This window comes from Mastigoproctus giganteus, chromosome 13 (genome assembly GCF_048544385.1).
Source record: "Mastigoproctus giganteus isolate SK-2022 chromosome 13, ASM4854438v1, whole genome shotgun sequence".
NCBI classification, from domain to species: Eukaryota; Metazoa; Arthropoda; class Arachnida; order Uropygi; family Thelyphonidae; genus Mastigoproctus; species Mastigoproctus giganteus.
This window is the reverse complement of record NC_143587.1, coordinates 97,436,114-97,445,009: the sequence shown is the minus strand read 5'-3', so window position 1 is coordinate 97,445,009 and position 8,896 is coordinate 97,436,114.

Sequence of the window (8,896 nt, the reverse complement as noted above, 5' to 3'; positions counted from 1 at the left end):
ATATATTGTTACAGTGTATTTACACTTCTAAAAGTGTTTAATAAAGCTCCATTACTTAATGTGTGTGATTTTTATAGAATAGACAATAGTCTTTCCAGAGTATCTATGATAATATGTATTCAAGTGATCTTTTCTTTCTTTCTTTCTTAATATAGTCTCGCAGTGAACCCAAGTTTGAATTTCAAAACACATTCTTAGTTTGCTTCCACAGCTAATTATTCAAGTTAGATATATATAAAAGAAATTCTATATACAGCATATCTAACTTGAATACACCAGTAGAATTGGTCATCCTCAACAATTAGAATCAAATCCCATGAAGTTGTCAATGATAACTTGACACTTACAATTTCCGTTACCATGAAGTTTGAATCACCTTGTATTTATCATCTACGTATTGTCTAAAGGTGTGCAGTAGAATTTTGAAAGATATTTAAAGAATACTCGTTAATATGTTAAATAAAATATGCATCGCAGCCCATAAATATAACCACTTTCTTTTGATAAGTGCTTATACGAACTACGGTGCCTTTTGCGATCGTTCTATCCCATAGATTTAAATATTTATTGTTTTTAAGACGAAAACAAAATGTCTAAAAGTGAAAACAGCACTGCATTTAGACTGATGAAGATTTGCTTCATCAAAAAGTCTAAAATTAAGGTATCGTTTTACTAACGAATCTTTTATGGTCAAAAGCCACTCCTTCATCTTCTCTGTTTGAGGGAAAACCCTGGAAATTAAGATTGAATACTGCGATTAACCGGAGTAGGTGAAATATCACCTTCTTTTCATGCTTTTCCTGCAGAATGACCATTCACTGCTGTCAACAGTGGAAAAATTATTGCAGCGGGCTGTTATAGAGACATGTCACGAAGTGGCAACAGGTTGAAGTACCTCATGCATAATGAAGGTTATCTGAGGTCAGAACAATACCAAAGATTCGCGTTACCAAATGTACTTTGGATAGATATCAGACTTCGCTTGTAGAATGTTTATACGGCTTAAAATGAAACAAAAGATGCCATGGTCAGTTTGAAAATAGAAACATTGCCAAACTCCTTTTATAGCATTCATCTGTAATCCAAATAAGAAAGCTAAACATCGCCAAGAATTCCCGGGTGAATTCAGGGCCTTACAAAACCGTTGTGAGTGTATTTATGCTATTTCCATAAAGTAGTTAGAATCTTCTGTTAATTACTCGAAATCAAAAACTTATGGAATTCATTTAATAACCTTAGCATCTAAGGCATAACGCATTTGTACACATTATTAACTAAATACTGCGGCTGAAGTTCTAATTGGAGTTGAAGTCGCCTAAAGCAAACTACTCGAGATAAAATAGAAATTACAAATCACATCTGTGTAGTCCTTCCCCCTTGGAATGAAAGAAAACTTGCCCATAAGCCTAATATGCAGGATAAGTTATCCAGAATGCATTTTTGACTTGATTGATTATCAAAGTTCTATATCATGAAAGGAGGATTTGTGTGTAAATGTTGTTTGGGGAGATTTAGGATCTTCCTTTCACTGTTATCCGCTTCATACGTGATGCCATATGCGTAGCCTTTGGGTTTTGCCATTTGTTACTCGTCTGGAGAAATTTGGATTCAAGTCCTGTCCTAGGCCAGAGGAATTTCTAAAGGCTTCTTTAATCGGGGCTGAAGCTGGGCTGTAGAGATCGATATTAAGTGGGGATGACACGCTTTTCTATTATTATTTTTTAACAGCCTTGGTTGAAGTTAAAAACAGTGGGTGGGACAATGAATGACAGAGTAAAATGAGAAAAGAACCCAAAAGGGATGGTTTTCCTGGAACACCACCCTTCTTTTGCTATGCTCATATTTTAATGTGGGCTGGTTATTTACAAAACTGTACAATCTTTTAAAACAGATATACACCTGGGAGGATTTCGTAAATATGTATTTGTGTCACTGCCTATCAGTCTCGGTTTACGCTTCAAAGCAAAGACGTGGACAACGCATTATATAACATATTTTCTTTTATTTAGCGTTCCTTTGCCCTTTCCAATTTGACAAACCCCACAGTCCTGTTCTTTTGATAGATTTACGAAGCCCGAGAGAATATGAGGTCACTGGGTCGAGGGCATCGTGTGGCTTCGCTACGATTACGCTTAGATTAGGGTTTATGTTGCTATTGTGACCGCAAAATGTCAAAAAATATTTCATTCCGAAGAGTTCCGCCTAAACGTCTCTCAACAACGAGTGACCTTGCAAGAAGAAAGTGCGTCAGGATGACTTCACTCGTTCACTTCAAGATGTCTTTACAGTAAACGAGACCCGAATACCGGAAAGTGTGCTAAAAATAACTGCTAGTAGACTCTTACGGGGGGAACATCAAGATTTATTTCGTTGTGCTTTGGCAATCGGATTTAAGTAAATAAATAGTTGCAATGATACCATGTGTGCAAATAGCTCTTTCAAGGATTCATTATCTTGTTTTTTAACGTTATTATTTAGCGTACACAAGAGATACGAGAAGCAACGTCTGTCTCAAATAGAACATACTTTCTAACTAACCCAAAGGCGGCATCAGCATACTCTCACCTACACGGCAAACATTACAAGGTAAAGAGGTCAGACACGCAGCACAAAAACCCTCTTCAGCTCCAACTGGTCGCCATTCTAAATATAACAAGTGCCGACACCTCCAAATGACACCTAAGAGTGCACTAATATTAGAACAGAAAGCGTTCATTATTAATATAAGAAAAGTGGAGACCTTGTGTTAGTTGAACCTTTGAAATAATTCAAATTACTCTGCCGTTTGTATTCCATATTCGCTTCTAGGAGTTAATGGTCCTCAGATTAAGAATAAATTGAAAATGACAACACGATATTAACTGGTGACTCGAAGGTTGTTTGAACACGCATTTGTTAAGACTAATAAGTTGTATCTCTTCAACAGAAATAAGAAAGGAAAATTTATATATGAGCACGGTTGCGCATTGCATGATTGAAAAATCCGAATTTCCGAAAGGGGAAACCATGAAGGTCCGACTAACTACAGTGTGAAAGAAATGGGCTAAAAATATCTCACGTCTTGACGGGATCCGACCCAAGCTTTTTCCACTCAATGTGAAGGATAGCCACAGTGTGTGGCTATCCTTCACCAAGGCAGCTAAGGTTATGAAGCGCCACTATATCGTTTTAGGAAACTTCATGTGAACTCAGTCTATAGTCGACTCAATTTCATGGACTATAATGCTCTATCCTCACTGGACTCAACTCGTGGAAATTCTTAGAAGTGGGGATATTCTGCGGATGGTGTAGCCAGTCAGATCTTCGGGGATGAATCCAGTTAAACATAGCTGGAATGCTTTGGGCAAACGAACTGGAATTCATTAGAACACCGTGGCCTATCATTAGTCTTAAATATAACATACTAATTTGTATAATTTTTGCACTACTAATACCATACTTCGTAATAACGATAGACTTTGCAGGAAAGCCCTCAGTTTGGACTCTATGATTGCTATTAATGAAACTAGGAGCAAATACAGTTTTGTTGGCTAAAAAAGTATTGAAAATATCAGTCAGTTTAATATCGTTCCTGCCTTCGGTGCCAGTGTGCATTGTATATACGTAATACGCCTTGAGCTGACTCAAGGTGAAAAATATCGTTTTCTGGGGCTGTTCATCGGCAACTGGTAAGAAATTAGGAAGAGTGGAATTTCCAAGATTTCCGTTTAGAATGTGTGAATGAAATAAAGAACTGCTATGGTCACAATGACTCAACGTCATTAATTTAGACTGAAGCCTACAGGATTAGGAATGGAACTAAATATATACAGTTTCAAAAAAACACCTTACTCGGAGAGAAACTATATTAGGACATCAACTATTCCTACTGCAAATATTATCTGCCCTAATAAAAACAGCCACACACTGTAGAAATATATTCCTGAATAGAGATACCTTGCAAAAATGCGAAATCAAAACAATTCCAAGTTACTTAAATGGAGGTGTACTCTTTAAAATCAAATGATGTCGAGAGATTCTTTATGTAATACGATTGGGAGTTAGTTGCTATTCAGATAAAGCGCCGAGGTAGCTAAAGGGCCACTGAAAACTTACGCAACAAATAATATTTTAAATTTTCTAAGCATGTTCTCCATCGTGACGATAGTTTCGACCCCTTCCTTCATTATTATATAACGAAATACTGAGTTTCTTTAATTTTTTTGAAAATATTGTTAGGTAGCATTGTGTGACCAACCCTTCCGTCCGCAAGGCTTTACATAACTCCCATACTCCACTCATCCTTGCTTTAAGTAATTTGCAAATGGCAATGGAACAACAGGACATTCCAGATGAAAAATCATGTAGGCCTTTTGCGCGAAACCGACTAATCTATCTGTAAATTTACAGTTAAACAAGAACATACGATAAAAATCATATGGATCCAATACTTTTGATCGACACGCATAACAGGCATTGCAGTGTAAAAGGTATTCACTAATGTTAAAACGCACTAGTGTATTAGATGAGGTTAGTCAATAGTTATCAGACTAGCTAAAAGTTGAAACAAACAATCAAAAATTGTAAGTTGTTGAACCTGCAGTGCGAGAATACCTAAGGTTCAACAACCTTTCGGTTATTGAGATCATTAACAGCTGGTCTTGAAGTTCTGGAGGTTGTAGGATTCAGGTAACACGTAAGAAGGGAGAGTTCGAAAGAACGGAAATAGGTGGCGTAAAGAGGAAACAAAAAGAAGTTTTGTGTTTGGTACTGAAGTGTGAATGGACAGTAAATGGTTGCCACATTCTTGCGGATTTGAAGGAAACCGGCTAAATTCTAGAAGTTCTTGCGATCTCCGACTTCAAGGTAACAGTTAAAGAAATAGGTATATTTTTAAATAAAGAGATAGATGCTATCTGTAAATTTGCAACTCCTTTCTCTCATCAAGTTACATTTTGTTTCTGAAGATAGCCTGGACTGTTGCAAGTCAGAGCATATTTTATTTGTACATTTTATTGTTTTTAGTTTCATTTTTAAATTAAAATATATTTTTTACTAGAATACCCGTGGCGAATATATGATGACGCATTCACAGCACCACCGGGCTTTTGGTGAATTTCACGACAGTCCCAGAAATCATTCATCATTAACTTCTTTGGTATCTACGCAGATACATTTAGACTTCTTTTATGGCAATTAATCAACCAGATATTTTCATTGCATTCGCCCGAATTCTAGTTGGAAATGGAGTGCCCCACGATTCATCTCATGATTCGATTTTTGACAATATGGTATTTGGAAATGATGTATATCATTGATTATGGCAGCAACCGACTCCTTTTTCTGTGCGCAACAAGAATTTAATAAAGCGATGGGACTGTAAATCATTTTGGATTATTAATTATTAATTATTAGGATTAGTATTACTATTAATCGTTACAAATTATGGATGGCATCAAGCTTATACAGCATCGGCCAATAAAATCAATCCAACTCTTCTATCCATCCTCTCTAATAATATATCCAATTCCGTAAATTTATTCAAACTACCCGCCTACACAACACCAGATTGTAGTTTGCACCTACAATCAATTACTCTCTGACTGAACGCAAATTTTCTCATCTCTATCCTGCAGCATCGTTTTACAATTTATGTTCCCTTAAGTATGTTATCCGAATTTACAATTGAAAAGGTACAACGTTTCTCGTATGTGTAGTTCATCATCATTTCATTATGATAAGGAACTTTCGTCATCATAAAAGAACAGCATTTCGTCATCTATCATCATAGAAGTAAATGCAAAAATTTTTTGCATTAATTTTAATGTCTGGGTTAAAATATAATCTCCAACCTTGAGCAGTTTTGACAGCTGTTCTGAAGCTATTAATTTTCATATGACAGTCAGGAGATTTAAGCTTAACAAATTCTCAAGAAATAAGAATTTGTTAAGCTTAAATATCAAGATGAGATATTCTTGATATCTCATCTTGCATATTTAAGGATACAAGATGTGATATTCTTGCTGGCGGTCATTGGACACCTGACGGTTTTGCTTTAATAATAATAATAATAACAACAGAACAACAGAAGAAACCGATTGAAAACCTGAAGGATTACTTCCAGAAAACTATAGTGCCACTCTGCGAGGACATAAGGAGATAGACAAGCAACACACCCAACTCAACTTAAGCGTGGACACAAGAAGGAAATGGCTGCCTGCCTGATCGACATAGCAGTGCCCAACACCAGCAACCTCCGGGAAACCCTACGAGAAAAAGATCAAGAAGTACACAGACCAAAGACAGAAAGTAAAAGAAATTTGACATAGGGACCAAGTACTCGCACGGTATCTAAGAGCCTCCATAAGAACCATGCAGCAATAGGCCTCCCAGAGATCACTTACATGGAACTCCAGAAAACAGAAATCCTGAGACATGTAGGACAGTCAGAGAGATCCTCGATCAATAGTAATAATAATAATAGTAACCGGACACAACCAGTCACTCCATGCTCTTGGTACCAGTACTCGTCATGGCATGGAAAAAAATTCCATAACGAGAAAAAGTAATAATAATATAATTTACAATACAATACAATTTATTCATCAAAAAATAAAAATAATAATAATATGGCGCTATTAGCCCAGTGGTTGCCACTCCGGACAACCAATGTGATGAACTCTAGTTCGAATCCCGAAGTCACTTCATCGGACCTAACTCTCCAAAGGTCGAAGTGATGGCTGAAACAAATAGTGACGCCACCTAGTTTCACTGCCGACAACTACCGTCCACCACTGAATGAAAAAGCCAAAGCTAAACATGTACATTTCCCTAGCTGAATGAAGAGGAGAAGTAACCATATTGAACGTATGCATCAAGTGTGGCGCAGGACAAAGTCACTCGCGTTTATGGATCAGTTCGAAAAGTCAGAAACAGTCTCCCGTATGGCTACCGCAAGGGAAAGGCAAGATCATCCAGCCCAACCAATTGAAAGTCCATCCTGCGCAACTGCGCTAGTGACCACTCAGGAAGGAAAAAAAAGCAAATACATGAACCTGAGCATCGAAATGAACACGTTCATCATGCGAACGTAATAGGAAACTAGAGAACGACAGGACGGAACTATACATCAAGTGGTTGGAACGGTTTCCGACTGCTCTGGTCACCAAACAGCGAATAGCAGACCAGAGATGGACCATCGTCACGAAGCACCTGAGAGCTCCTGCAATCTTGAAAAAAATGAAGCAGGATTTTAGCGAACAACTGCAAAGAACAAAGAATACGAGCAGAGCCAACAAGAACTGGAGGAGGACAAACGCCAAATACAAGAACTATAACCCAGACCAGTCGAAGTGGAAACATATGAGGTCGCGAAAATCAGAATAGAAGAAGAGTGAAAGAAGGTCCTGGCAGATTTCGAGGGCATAGATCCCACAAAGTTTCTGTAATCCCAACGGGGTGATAGAAGTAAGAAGCTGATCAGAAAAGTGAAGACCATCCTCAAGAAAGACAACATCCACAGCAAACACGAAGCCTATTATCATAGAATCTAAGGATACCTGGATACCCCTCAAGCAAACCTCCTTGCGCTCATGAAGTGTCCTCGAAGATATAGAGTTGCCCATTGGAAAACAACCGGATATTCAATGACAACCAGAGAGCCTTCTATAGGAACAAAAGACAAGACCGGAAGGAGTGCAACGGACCACCCGACCAGAAGGCACTGAAGGAATTCTGGAGAAACCTGTGGAGAGCAGCAAAATTAGCCATAACGGCCATGCCCCCCTGGTACACTTAGAAAGGAAGAACTCCATAGACAACAGATTGTAAAATTCAGGAGGAAAAAGAACAACAATCCATCAGGAAGTCCCACAAACTGGCAAACCCCAGAATAGATAACATCCACAACTACTAGTAAAAGAAGTTCAGCTGCATACAGACACCTAGCGGAGCAGTGAACACAGATAATCAGGCATCCTAACACAATGCCAGAGTTCTCTGATTCAAGGAATCACCTAGCTCAATGATAAGGACAAAGACACCACAAAACAGGAGACGTACGGACTGATCACCTGCCTCCCAAAATCCTGACCAGCTGCATAAACTAATAAGATATTAGACCATTTGGAAGCACAGAACATCATGGCTGAATGGCAGAAGGGATGTAAGCAAATGAGAAATGGATGCAAGGAGTAATTCACCATTGACGTCGCAGTTATGGAGCAAGCCTCCAAGAAACATTTCAATCTATACATGGCCTATATCGATTGCCTTTCACTCATCCCCATAGCTGGCCGATAGATACGTTGAAGATCTACAAAGTCAACCCGGAAACATCGTGAATCGGTCTGGAATCAAGAACATCACGACCAGACCGATTCCTTCTGAAGGAATCGGTCTGGTCTTGTGGTGAACAGTGGGTTCACTGAATCCATTGTTCACCTTGCTCAATAACAGCAAGTACGGATATACCCTACAAGAGGAAAGAAGAACCTGTACTCTCTCTCTCTCTCTCTCTCTCTCTCTCTCTCTCTCTCTCTCTCTCTCTCTCTCTCTCTCTCTCTCTCTCTTATTTGATGTACATTGATGATATCAAACTCTATGCCGCAACCGAGAATCAACTCCAACAGCTACTCCGGATCACTACACCAGGATGCAATTTGGTTATTATTATTATTATTATTATTATTATTATTATTTTGTAGTTGTTGGCGCATCGGCTTCTGTGGCCATAATGCACCTCCCAAGGTTTTTGCAGTACTTTGATCCAAGCCCGAGGCGGGATTCGAACCCGCGACCTTTGGGTTGCTAGGCAGGCACTTTACCCACCCGGCTAGCCCGGTCGGCAGCAATTTGGTCTAGACAGATGCAAGACCCATGGACTGCAACACGGAAATCCAGTAGGCAGAAACTACCA